We start from the raw sequence: 13,029 nt of genomic DNA on the forward strand, positions 1-13,029 counted from the left end.
CCAGCTACTGACACGGGTATTTGCACCTCCACTGAACCGCAAAGAACAACGCTTCGGCTGTGACATGTCGCCCGCTGGACACGTCAGTGACGTCACCATCCTTTCAGCAAGTACATCTGCAGACCAGCCCCTCTGAGCGCCACGTTTCCCCCGCCCTTAGCTCTCTTTTCCTTGCTACTCACTGCCCTCTCCCTATCCCCTTTGCCAATTATTATTTAATTGTCCACAAGCCTGCAGTGTCAATTTAGAAAAGGACGTGTTTTGGACATAGGACTTGGATACGTGTCTTGGTTTTCATTTAATTTGAGATCATACGCGCCTCTACCGCTTTAAGGCGCTTCATTACAAGAGGCAAGGGTTCCACTCAGCCAATGGGGATTCTACGCATTATCTGTGCAGCAATTAAATGCAGGCAGCGCTCCTAGAGGTGGCCCATTAGTGCTCTCATGTAACTGTTTAACTAGATTGGGCGCAGAGGAGGCTCGCTGTGGCACACTGCAAGGGACTTGTTTGGGTGGGATGCTGTACCCTCCCAAATCTTACCCTTTTCTCCCACAATGCAGTGGAACCATTTGAGGATTGGCTGTGGTACGTTTGTCACTGACACACAACCCAACCAAATGAGTTGGACTAACTTGAGCCAAGAAATCAGCCTACTTCTGGCTCACAGTAGAGGCAGTCCAGCCTGGACTACTACAGCACACGCTCTCTTCATGGAAACATTAGCAACCCGAGGCGTATCTCTTGGCTGACCCCATCAGCATGGTTAAATCCCTAGAAGTCTGGACCGACGTCTTGGCATACTGGCTTAACCGTGCACGAGCATGGATTAGGTCCTTGCGTTTCATTATGCCAGTTCTGACGTAAAGTCATACCCTATAATATGCTCCCGAATGATGGTTTAGTTACAGGCCGGTTGGACCTTCGGATTCCTATGGTTGACTTCCCAAAACCAGCTATCTCTCGAGCCAAGGAGATACTAAAGTGTTCCGGTTGTAACTTTATGCCCTCTTCTGTTTGCCTCAAGGATGAATGGGGCATCACATAAAGGTCCGAATACCCTTGTCTTGAGCAAGCATTTGGCCAAAATCCATCGTAATTCCCTGGTGAAGTATATCCTGCTCTTTGTGGAATCGCTTGTGTCCAATCCCACTCCTTCTGCCAAAGGGCCCTCAAAAGGTTCTCTAACAGCATGGGCATGGGAAAAAAACAACGGCTTTCCATATGCTGCATCCATTTATATATTTATGTAGATGATTTATATAGATTGAAACTAGCTTGAAAGCAACGGAGTGCTGTACTCCAAAGGAAGTGGACCATGTTAAGGGGGGGTGTATCTGGTCAAACAAACCTCTAACTCTATGATTCCCAGCCTAATGGCCAAAAGAAGGTTTGCACACATCTAAAAAGGAGCACCCAATGGTAAAGCTGCACTAGATTTTTTTTAAAGAAAATGCATTTTCAGCTTTTTGGATATTTATTTATTGGTGCCATGTTAAATCACAAACAGAAAAACAGGAGAGGAAGATCAGAGAGCAACTCTGAACCTAAGCAATACATGAGAACAAAGGTGTGGCGGGGGAGGGGGACGAGGGACAGAGAACATACTAGACAATCCAAAACAGGCATTCGAGCAATAGGAAGAGAGAGCAATGAGCTACATGATAGGGCAACAGAGAAAGTGAGAAGGGAAAAGGAGTTAATAATAGGACAAACACACAAAAGGAGTGAGGGATAGAAGCAGGGCAAAAGAGACATTTGGAGACAGTAAAATAAAACGCAGATCAACAGCAGGTGGGAGGACATGGAAATAGAAAAGCAAGACTAGGGAAGGGCATGCCAATAGCATAAGAGACCGTGCAAGAAAGATAATGAAAAGGAGCAGCAACCACAGCCGATAAAATGAAAGAACAGATATAGCCATAGTAATGAGATGAGAGAGGAAGAGTTATATCAAACGATACAACGAGGTATAGGAGGGAGACTGCAACAATAGAATGCAGAGATGGGAGAGGCAGAGTGACAGAGAATCAAACCGCAAAATGTGGCATCGCAACACTTAAGGGCGAGAGGCAGAGCGTCAGAAAGTGAGAGACGGGAAAGAAAGTAGCAAAGGGAATGAGAGATGGAGCACAAACATGGAGCGGCTGTCAAGCAGGTAGTGCTAGGCAGCAACAGTAGGCCCAAGAGGCAGAGAAGGGATGCTGGTAGAGTGAGGGACTTGATTTATGAAACCGGCTAGCATTTGAAGTAACTCTTAACAGAGTTTGTGCCCAAGTATCATGAAGATGAAGCTGGGTAGTTTGCATATACAAGGTTCTTGTGTGGGTAAAATGTTTTCCACAGGTGCCATCAATTATTTAGAACCACTTTGAAATATAGCTGTTTTGTTACTTATTTCTTCGAACAAAGTTTTAATTTTATGCACAAATTGGATATTTGTCAGACACGTTTTAGTCTCTTGCGAAGGAGGATAAATCATTTTTACTCTCTTGAAATTGGATTTATTCTCCAACTCTAAAAATTGAGAGGAAAATACTCTCACTCCAAAATCCTATCTGGAGCACTGCAAGCATGACAGGGGAAGGTGATGGAAGCAGTGGTATCGTATAAAACGCGGATGAGGGGGAAAGTGATAACCACTTCCAAGGAATGTAAGGAACCGGAGCATGCTGTGGAGGTTGATACAAACAAAGGGGGGGCAGGCACCATCATCCCGTGCCAAATCTCCATCCAGCCCCAGGGATAATGAGGGGTTGCAAGAGCTTGCAGGGCTGGAAGAAAGGTGGCCGAAAGTAGTACTTTTGTCCAGAAAGAATTCATGGATTGGCACAGAGGAGGCAGCATGCTGGTGAAGAAGCGCTAGCACGCAGAGAACCAAGAAGAATACCACGAAGACCCCCAAAGGATAGAAGAAATACGGCCCGTGCGACAGATGATAAGCAGGGGGAGATGTTGGAGGTGGAACGTGGGAGATCCACCTTAAAGGAAGGACGACCTTAAGAGGTTGAAGGAAAGGGACAGCAAAGGGACTGAAAGAGTAAGAAGAGGGGTTACTAGTGCCGGGGTCAGAACATTGTAGAGGGCAATAAAGAAGGTCTAGTATAATTGTGGCTGGAAGAGAAAGGGCGATAGGAGACTGGGCCTCACATCCAGAACACAAGACACAACTGTAACCAGTATAGTTCCTTGAGAGTGGGGGAAGATGTTGATGACTTGCCTCAGTCCGGTGAGGAGAAATGCTTGACCGCTTTCAAGGGGGACAGAGATGTAGTTGGGCACCTGCCATGAGGGTTTTCCCACCATTTAGGCGGGAGAGCACCAGGGCCTGGGTGGCAGATCTGAAGTCAGAGGCGGGGAGGAAGCGTTTGAGTCGGCACTGGAGTAAGAGCTGTTGCATGTCTTTTTGGTGTTTTGTGCTTTAAAGGCGAGGCCACAATCTATGGTGAAGCCATCGCTCACGTGCAAGGTGCACCTATCGTTATTGGATGAATATAGTCCCAGGAAAAAGGCGAAGACGGCGTGTTTGTCTGTGGAACTCATGCCTCGTACTCCTCCCCACTCACTGAAGGGGGTGGGAGCTTTACTCCCAGGCTGTGCCATCATCCCATTACAACGTGTGCATGGGCGATGCCCTCCACGTATAAGCAGTGGTGACACAAAGGGGGCCCGTCAGTCGTGGAATTGGCACTAGTTCCCCAGATTTGGAATCTGGCAAAAAGTGTCCCCACGGATTTCGAATCTGAGAACCAAAAGCCCATGACAGAGCCCTCTCAATATACTCCGCGACCTGCTGTTTTCGGCACATGGAGACATTACGAGCTCACAGGACGTCTGCTCCAGCTTGACTTTTTCTTTTAATTTAAGCCATTAAATCCGCAGTTAGCGTTAGTTTGCAGACCCACCAGTCAGCGAATATTCAAAATGGCTAAGAGGTGAGACTGGTGGGGATTAAAAACGGAAGGGGTGCATAGTTCTATGCTCTCTGGCCGAGTCACTACGAGATTCGTTTGCTGGTGCTGCGATTTTCCCCCCAGGGGTGATTGTATCTATGTTTTAGGCTCACATAAATCCAAGCTGGTAATTATAGCCCTCCATTGAAGGTGGGATAATACAGCTGGGCTTACTCCTTTTGCTCGACTATATGGGCGGGTCGCTTAATGGCGGTATTTGTGAATGTTGACCGAAGTTATTATTTTAGCCCTGTGTTTTTTTTTTGTTAGCTTGTCACTTGGCCTCCATCCTGCGGAATCCCAGGGCATCTATTTCAACTTGCAGCAGTGGTGCAGTTCTGCACATACCACCTTATAAGTGAAAGGTTTGGTTTTTGAAGCTCAGCGGGGAAGAAGATTAATTTCAGCAAACCAAGAACTTTACTGGCTGGACACCCTATCCCCCCCCCCCGTTCTAAATGTACAGCCATAAAGTGAAACCGTCAAGGCTGAACTTCACAGAGCTTTGAGCCAGGGCTATAACACCATAAGCAGCAGCTGGCATGCGGATGCGCAGAACACGCACCCGCATCCGCATTCTGCGGGTCTCTGACTAATTAAGGATGGACTCCCCCAAGTGCCCCAGGAAGCAGGAAGCAGAAACCCACAGTGATGGGCCGTGCTAACAGAGAAGAGTGACTTTTTAAACTCCAGCGACTGCAGGAAAAATTGTTCATGAAATGCAGTCTTTAAGTAGGCCCTTATTTACAGGGTAAAAAAATGTGAGATGATTATTAAAAGTTAAGAACACATTTGAAACGTGACTTTTGAACTTCATTTTGGATGAAAAAGCAATATAGCTGCTCGCTGTTTTTAATTTCTCCTTCCTAATAGGCAATCAAACACGACACCAGTGGAGTAACTTTTTTGAAAATGTTGGGAGGCGACGTGACATTTGAAGGAAAGGTGCCCCAGCCAAATGAATGGGGACAACATGGTGTGCCCAACCCCCCTAAAATTACGCCGATGCTTGTCACTGAACAAGGTTTTTTTTCAGTGAATCCGACACAGTAACCCAAGTTGCTGACGCCGAGCTTACAACTGCCAAGCTGTTACAACACTTCTGCAGGGCGTCGCGCAGAAACACCCGCGTGGTCAAAACGCGGCAGCAGCAGGTCGCTCTTCCGCTTTCCCCGCTGCTCGAGCACAACTCCAAGCAGCCACTTGTGTTTTGCATGTTTCCTGGCTGCTGCGGCGCCCCTCCTCTCGCCAAACCTCCAACATCATTGGCTGCGAAGCCCAGCCCTCCGTTGTGATGAGGGTCAGCCTCCCCTGCCGAGACCTCCGCTGGCACCATCCCAGAACCACTGCTTCGCTGATGGAAGCGTCCTCCCTGGCCCACTCTTCTGCCCCGTGGAGAGTTCAAGTATGTACAGACAACCCTCCCGGCTGGAGACGGGACACGCGTCTCCATTCTCTAGTGACATGCAGCAAACACCGACCACCGGCACCACAGCCCGTGAAAACAAGGACACGCCGGCCCCTGGGCAGCTGCTGTTTCCTCTTCTGCAAACGGCAGCCCCAGCCCATCCTCCCAGCAGCACTGCTATATGGACCCAAAGTTCTAAAATAAATGCCATCTACGCCTTACCATGGCTCCATAGACAGACACCGACCAGCCCCTCCGCTCTCTGCGAACTTGACTCCTAGTCCTAGCTCAAACTCGCAGCAGCCCTGCAATAGGGGCACACGTTTACCAGATGCATGGCCGCCCCTACGTCCTCTGTCTGGAGACTTCATTCACAGACTAGCCCTGCAGCAGCCCTGCTACAGGGACACCTGGCTACCCGTCGGCCAGCTCCCCCACCCTCTGGCGGTTATACTCAGGAACTTGCCTCCCAGCAACGCTTCTTCACGGAGAGACACAGTGTGACCCTCTGCCACTCGCGGATTTCACTCACGCGCAGCCCTGTTACATATGGGCACAGCCGGGTTAGAGCTCTTGACCTTTTCAGATAACAAGGATTCGCTTTGGAGAGGGGGGGGGGTTGTGCAGACCATAACAAGGTGGGACTTGATGCGTAAAAAAGCAGAAGTGTACAACCGAGCCTCACAGGTGCTCACACTTAAGTGTGACCCTTCCATCCAAGGTCTTTTACGCGTCATTCAAGTCAGTCTTCACAACAACCGACAGCCTCTCAAATAAACTGCTGGGCACCCAGCAGGGCCCCCTCCCACCATGCACCTACAGCATACCAGCGCATGCAAGTGTCCAGTGTACGGCCCAACGCTGGGCGAAGCGGGGCATGCAGGTCCGCTTCAGGAAAGGCATCCTCTGGCACACACCGGCATCCGCTGCACGCCTTCGGAGAACGGACCCACACTGCTGGGTCAGTGGGGGAGATGCGGACTAGCATCGGGAGCAGGGGTTCGGGAAGAGCAGGTCCGCGGTCTAGGGCAGCTGGCCCGGAGCTGTGCTGCGTTTTTTGCACCGGACCTGGCACCTCCTCCTAACACTGTCGGTGCGCGCAGCGGGGGGCACAGCCAACTTCCCCTCGCAGAGCTCCCAGCCGAGGCAGAGACAACAAACCGCTTGACTCTCGCTGCAGGACGCACCCGCCGTCCTCCCCACGCATGGCACACACAGCAGCCACCCCGGCCAGAGGTGGGAGGTGGAGCGGTACCCCGGGGACAGCGTGCGGAATGTAAAAGCACTTACCGCGGTCCCCCGGCTCCAGTAGCGGCACAGGCAGCGGGCGGCGCGGGCATCCTCGACACAGAGCTGCTGCCCAGGCAGGGAGGCGGGGACCAGCGAGGCCGGGGGGAGGGACCTGCGGCCGCCGCCAGCCTGTGCGAGAGCGTGTGTGTGCGCGACCACAGCTGTGGGGCAGCGCGCCAAACGCCGGGACAGCGTGCGCTCCCGTCCTACCCGGGACAGCCCAAGACCCGCTCAGCTCCGGAAGACGTCCCGGGATGCCGCCGCCGCTGCTGTCAGACACACTGATGGCTGGGGTTCGAAAGGCCCAGTGCCTCCACCATTGCAAAGTCGGGACACATCAACCCCACAAGTCCTTGCAAAAGTACCATTTTGGGTGAGGTCGCCAATGAGTTTTCTTTACTGGATGTGTGCAAAATGCATCACCCACCCATATGAAAAAATAGCCCAGTGAGGTGAGTTCAGCAAGCACTCGCCTCGGGAGTACAGTTCCTCTCTATGTGGGGACAGGCTCGATTTGCATATGCTCTTTCTCTTCTGCAATTGCAGGCAGGTGGAAAAATCATGGTCCGAATGGTTGCTGATCATCAATTCTGCTGGTTGGGAACCGCGTCTGGGCCTTTCAACTCTTTCAGATGAAATGGGCCTGAAGTCTCAAGGTGGCCCAAACAGCTCACCCATGTTTGTCAGTCGTATAGAGCAAAATACGTCTTTAATTCCATACCATAAATGTGTGCTTTGAAGCGAGAACTTTGCAGGCTGCCCTTGTTGACTCCCTCGGGCCTCTTGCAGTGTTCTCATCACCTCGTTGCCTTTTTGGTACGGTTTCAACTACATTAGTAGCACCCTGCTGACAAGCACTTCACTAGCTTTTCGATGGCCGTTTAGTGTTGCTGCTCCCCACTGGCTGCGGTTTGGATCATAATCTGCAGCTATAAACCCTGTGCCCGAATTCCTTTATCTCTACATTAGATTCTCTGCACCCCGCATTTGCCTCAGACTGGGTTTCCCAGTCGTAGGGAAAGGGGACCACCAAACATCACTTTGAAATGGGCGCCTGTGAGGACGGACTCGCCGCAAACCGTCATGCCAGTTGCTATGATCCATTCAAAACCTTCCAGCTATCACTCCTCGGTGTTGCACAAGTCCCACTGGTAGGGTCTGGTGTACCCAGACATGGACCCTCGGCAGTGGTGTAGTAGGTCGGCTGTTGTTTAGAGGGTAGATCTCACACAGCGGGCTAGCCCCTGTAGGGGCGCAGGCGGCTGAAGACATTTCAAAAGGGGGGTTGAACTCTGCCTTTAATGGGCTCTGTGAGCATTTTTGCCCTATGGATGGACCCAGACTACACTCTCTCCATTCAAGGGGGATCCGCATAGCACAGTTTAGAAATCACTGGGCTTGGCTGGCCCTCATTGCACAAGGCGCAGCCTGCCATTTTGGCCACACATGTTCTGGACAGCTGATGTGGGTGCTTAATTGCTTGCTTGGCACAGTAAAGGAAAGTGTTACACTTCTCTTTTTGAAACTTTGAATTCCATGCACATTATGCATTAAATGAAGCTGCACGTGTCTGTAAAAAAGATTACACGCAGATGACTTTATCGCACAGGGTCTTCTGGAGTGTGCAGAATGTTGAACATTGTGCAACTCGCTAACCAGCATTTAAAATGGTCCTATACTAGATGTGAAATAACCAGCCTTGACTTTGAGGGTCCCATAATATTGCATGCTGGTAATTGCTTACAGATATATATAAACTCTAATTGAATGCAAAATAAAGTGCTGAAAAATTAAACGTATGCTGTGACCTAAAGACCGGGATCTGAAAGCTCAGTTTTAGCATTTTGCGTACATCTCCTATATGCCTCAGAATTATATAAAAACTCACATTTAAGCCAGTCCTGTTTTGATGGGAGTTTTCATACATATAGTAAGTAGTTTACATGGATAAAATGTACATCTTTTACATTGTAAGAGATAAAAATGGATACATGGATAAAATGTACATTGTAATGGAAGAATGGGAAATCCAAGCCCTTAAGTACACCAGGTAGGCCCGACGAGGCAAAGTAAGTGACAAAGGCCTGTTTTATTCATGAATTATGTAAAACGGTGACCGCCACAAGTAGCAATTCTCAGAGCTCTCATTCTTGTCGAGCATGACAATGGTTTAAGTATACGTCATCATTACACCATCATTAATGTAGCATCACACACTTGGTTGCAAAACCTACGAGGTACAGGGAATCGGATAAGGGAATCGTATACATATAAAAGCTATAGGGTTTAGTATTTTCGTTGGTTATGCTTTATCTGATGGCTCCACCTGGGACCACCTCTAAACGGGTAATAGAGAATACATTTCCTTTCTTTACCTCTGGATTGGCCACTGCATTTGCTTATAACACATCGTGAATAGAGGCCAAGGATTGGTTGGCATGGATCTTACCAGCCTTGATTACTTGGCAGGTCAGCAACACATGAGTAACTGTACTGGCAGGGGGAGAGACACAGAGAGGCCACTTTCCTAATTAAAACTTACCATCTCTGATTCTCTAGGCCATGAGCCAGGGCTTCCAGCTTTGAACTTAACCTTGTCCTGTATCAGGGTTCCGAGCACTTTTAAGGAGTTGCTGGCAGGTGCATTCCTGCGTCTTGCCTTCATGAATAGGCACTGTTTTTCCCCCTAGGTCACGTGGGGCGAGACCACATTTTGAATCATTCTGCTCGCCTTTTACTGGGATTTTTCATCCATTTGGTTATGGGTGTCCTTACCCTTTCTGTCCTCTAGATACTTGGTCGAGCTACTTTCCCTCAATATTGTCTCCTAATGAGCATCTGGTCATCGATGAATTGTTTTTCCTGGACTTAATTTTTTAGAAATGTTTTTGCCCATGTGCATTTCTGTCCATTCTCCTCACCAAAAACTCCCCTTTTCAACTGTAACCCTGGCAGGCGTTGAGCAACAGGCTTCTGTTCTGCTCGGCCCAGGGATGTTAGCTAATTCTGCAGGTCTGTTCTACTTGCAGACTCTGTCTTCCCCTGGTGCCTTCCATTCATTTGACTGTAGCCTCCTCGTCCATCTTGTTTTACATAGCTGCTCTTTTCTGCATTTTAAGCAGGCTTTTATGTGTGTTTCTTCGCCGTCTTGCATTACAGCATATAGCGTGTGTATGTTTTCTAACCTATTGGGCACAAGTATGTTCTTCATGTCTAAGTGTAGTTCGACCCATTGTTTGCATAGCTTCATGGTGAATGTATGCCTGCTTCATGTCTAATGCGTCTATGTGTGTCATCCTCAATAGTGACGTTGCTTGCTTTGATACCTGGTCACACCAGGTTCAATTATTCTTGATTCTGCGCATTCACCTCCTCTCTGATTACTTCAGGATAAGGCCGGAATGGTTGGCTGAGTGAATACCGCCTTTTACCTCCATGATGCGGCTGTGGAAAGGGGAAAGCCTCCAAGAATGATGCTCTTCCGTCGTTCCTTTGATACAGAGGTATGGGAGGAGCTGACGCTACAGATGGCGTATTCATCTCTCTTTCGACATTCCCACCCCCCTGGTCCAGATCTCGACCACATCTCTTGGAGGTCCCTCTCGGAGAGATCCCTTGGCTATCCATATCTTTGTCACGCCCCTCAGGTTACCAGCATTTCTTTTGTGTTCATCCACCCTCCAGGTCATGTTGCAGCACTCCCCATCTGTTTTAGGGGGTGAAAATGCAGCCCCAAAGTGACAGAGATGGAGAGGCCATGCTAGGCTCCTATTGTGAAAGTGAAGCTGGCTAATATAGAGTCCCACTGAAATATAAAAGCCAATACAAAACAGTGACTTCCTACATAAGGTGAAATTAAAAGAAATGGGCCTAGTACAACTGTACTAAAATGGACAGGCGCTCAAGTGAAAGGGAATCTACCCGAGAGCTTAAAACTGCTGGATATGCCCAGTGAATGGGAAAAGACATGCAGGGGGTGTTGCAGATGCTGACTTTGTGTAAACTGGAAAAAGGCACCTTTTGACGGATTCAAAACTGCAGCAGTACACATGGAAAAAGATACATTGAAATGCTGTGCCTTTTGAAAAATAAGAAGGAGGACTTGTGTCTTACATTTAAAAAGTGAGCCCAAATGACATATTTCATTTGACATGGAGAAAGACACTTACCGTTCACAAATAAACTGACATTTAAATGCAAAGGCCTACCTTGTTTTGAAAAGGGACACTGGTTTCCCATGCTAAATAATAGTCTGTGTAGATAAGTTAAGAGGAACATGCATGTCTTTTCAGCCAGCAGATGAAAGAAAGTAAACACATCTTTTCAATTTAAAATGCTACTTTTCTCAGAATTATGCATGTAACTGGCTGCTGCTTCCCGCACTGAACTGCTGTGTATCTGGAACTGTGACCTCCAGACCTTTAGGCAGAGGCCCTCTTGGAGAAAAAGGCATGGTGTTCGGTTAAATGCTAAGAATCACAGAGGATTAGATCAGAATTGTGGAGTTGCAGATAACATAGCCAGCAGAAATGTCCTTAAGGTCAAACCTCCCCATTAACTGCCCATTTTCCTCGAACAGGGTCTTTTGAAGCCAGGGAGGGGAGAGGAGGATAACATGAGCCAGGCAGATGGTCCTGGTCAGGTGACGATGCAGAAACGAAACTTAGGAATAGGTGGGAGGTATTTTGAAACGCAGGGGCACATGTGAAGCGTTTGGCTGATTAACATAGGATTACATTTTCCTTAATAAAGAGTATTGTGTGTCTCAGTGCGCTCATCCCAGACTCACATTAAAGGGGATACGAAGCCCGCTGGTACCATGGAAATATGAATTATGTGTGATGTATACATATTAAAGGGGATACAAGCCCATTGGTACCATGGAAATATGAATTATGTGTGATGTATATAATCAGGCCCGGCTCCAGCAGGGGGGCCAGGCCCCCCCAGAGCCAGCCTCTGCCCCCCCCCCTAGAAAGGAGGCCATGTCAGTGATGTTTATGACCACCAGCTAGCCGAGGGAGTGGGGGGGGTTGGATGTCACTCTCAACCACGGGTGCACAACATGGGGCCCCGAGTGCGGCCCAGCATGTTGATTTTCCCACAAGCAGCTACAGCCGTCCTCTATTAGGTAAATCTTTTTTTGACTTGCCAATGGTAAATGCTGACCCTCTATTGGTGGACTGCATTTACTACGTGGCTCTTACGAGTCACGTAGTGCATGGGCTATACCAACAGAGGGCCAGCACTGTGGCTGGCATGGCGTGGAATGTTGCCGGAAGGCATTTCAGCCTTGCCACGCCAGCTGCAGCGCAAGCACATCCACAGTGCTGGTGAGTGGGGGCGCTCTCATGTTCTTTATCAGCGTTTGTGTGCTGGGAGTTTGGGGTGTGTGCAGGGGAGTATCCAGCATTGCAACAGTGTGTCGGGGGAAGCGAAAAAAAGTCCTGCTACTTTCCCCCCAAATGCAGTGTGTGCAATTCCACACATACAGCCTCATTCATGCAGCTTTCCCTCCCATCAACTTTTTTTTTGGTAACATTAGTGGCAGATGGCATTTTAGCACCTACACTTGCATATGGATTGCACCAACAGAAGGGGCCTCACAGAAAAGGACTTTGCAAGCAGCATCATCAGTTTTTAGTACTTGCAGGTACAATGGAAGTGACTTTAGAAAAGGTTGCCATAAGTAAGCCAAGTGGCACATAACTTTGTGGTGCAAAATGCCTAAATTGCACTGTTATTATATAACAACTCTATAGTCATTAGGATTTGTTTTTCTTAATGACCTTATAACAGCATGATATGCTAACATAGACTATGAAGTGAATCACTGCAGATAAGGCACAGTGCGATTACATGATTTGCCCAGGATCACACACTTTGGTTCGTAGTGAAACCGGGATGCAGACAGTCATTTGTTGATGCCAATTCTATTTAGCTCACTGTCTTTGTGAAAAGGCTATTGCGCTGATGCAATCCACTGGTCACTCTGTTGTTTGGGGGTGTGTGGGCATAGTGTTTGGTTGGAGGTGGTGGCCATGGGACATAGTGTGGGGGTGCAGGTCATGGGACACAGTTTTTAGTTGTGGGATTGTGGCCATGGGGTATAGTGTTTGGGTGGAGGGTGGGGGCCATTGGTCATAGAGTTTGGTTAGGGTGTGGGGGCCATTGGGCATAGTGTTTGGTTGGGGTGGGGGCCATGGGGCATAGTGTTTGGGGGTGGGACCAATGTGGCAAAGTTTGGTTGGAGTGGTGGTGGCCATGGAGCATAGTGTGGGGGTGTGGGCCATTGGGCACAGTTTTTAATTGTGGGATTGTGGCCATGGGGCATAGTGTTTGGGGGTGGGGGCCATGGGGCATAGTGTCTGGTTGGGG

At 48.8% G+C, this 13,029-nt stretch overlaps 1 protein-coding gene across 4 annotated transcripts in view; it reads right to left on the reverse strand.

Moving 5' to 3' along the window:
* Positions 1-6,759, reverse strand: part of ELMO1 (engulfment and cell motility 1) — a 2,216,232-nt gene extending 2,209,473 nt beyond the window's left edge. For all 4 annotated transcript variants that reach the window (XM_069613266.1, XM_069613267.1, XM_069613265.1 and 1 more), the window contains exon 1: positions 6,652-6,759. The gene's annotated coding sequence lies outside the window, so the exon portion shown is untranslated. The remainder of the gene's footprint in view (positions 1-6,651) is intronic.
* Between the last annotated feature and the right edge of the window lie 6,270 nt (positions 6,760-13,029).

The sequence above is a fragment of the Ambystoma mexicanum genome, chromosome 5p (assembly GCF_040938575.1).
Source record: "Ambystoma mexicanum isolate Mex_15411 chromosome 5p, UKY_AmexF1_1, whole genome shotgun sequence".
Taxonomy (NCBI): Eukaryota; Metazoa; Chordata; class Amphibia; order Caudata; family Ambystomatidae; genus Ambystoma; species Ambystoma mexicanum.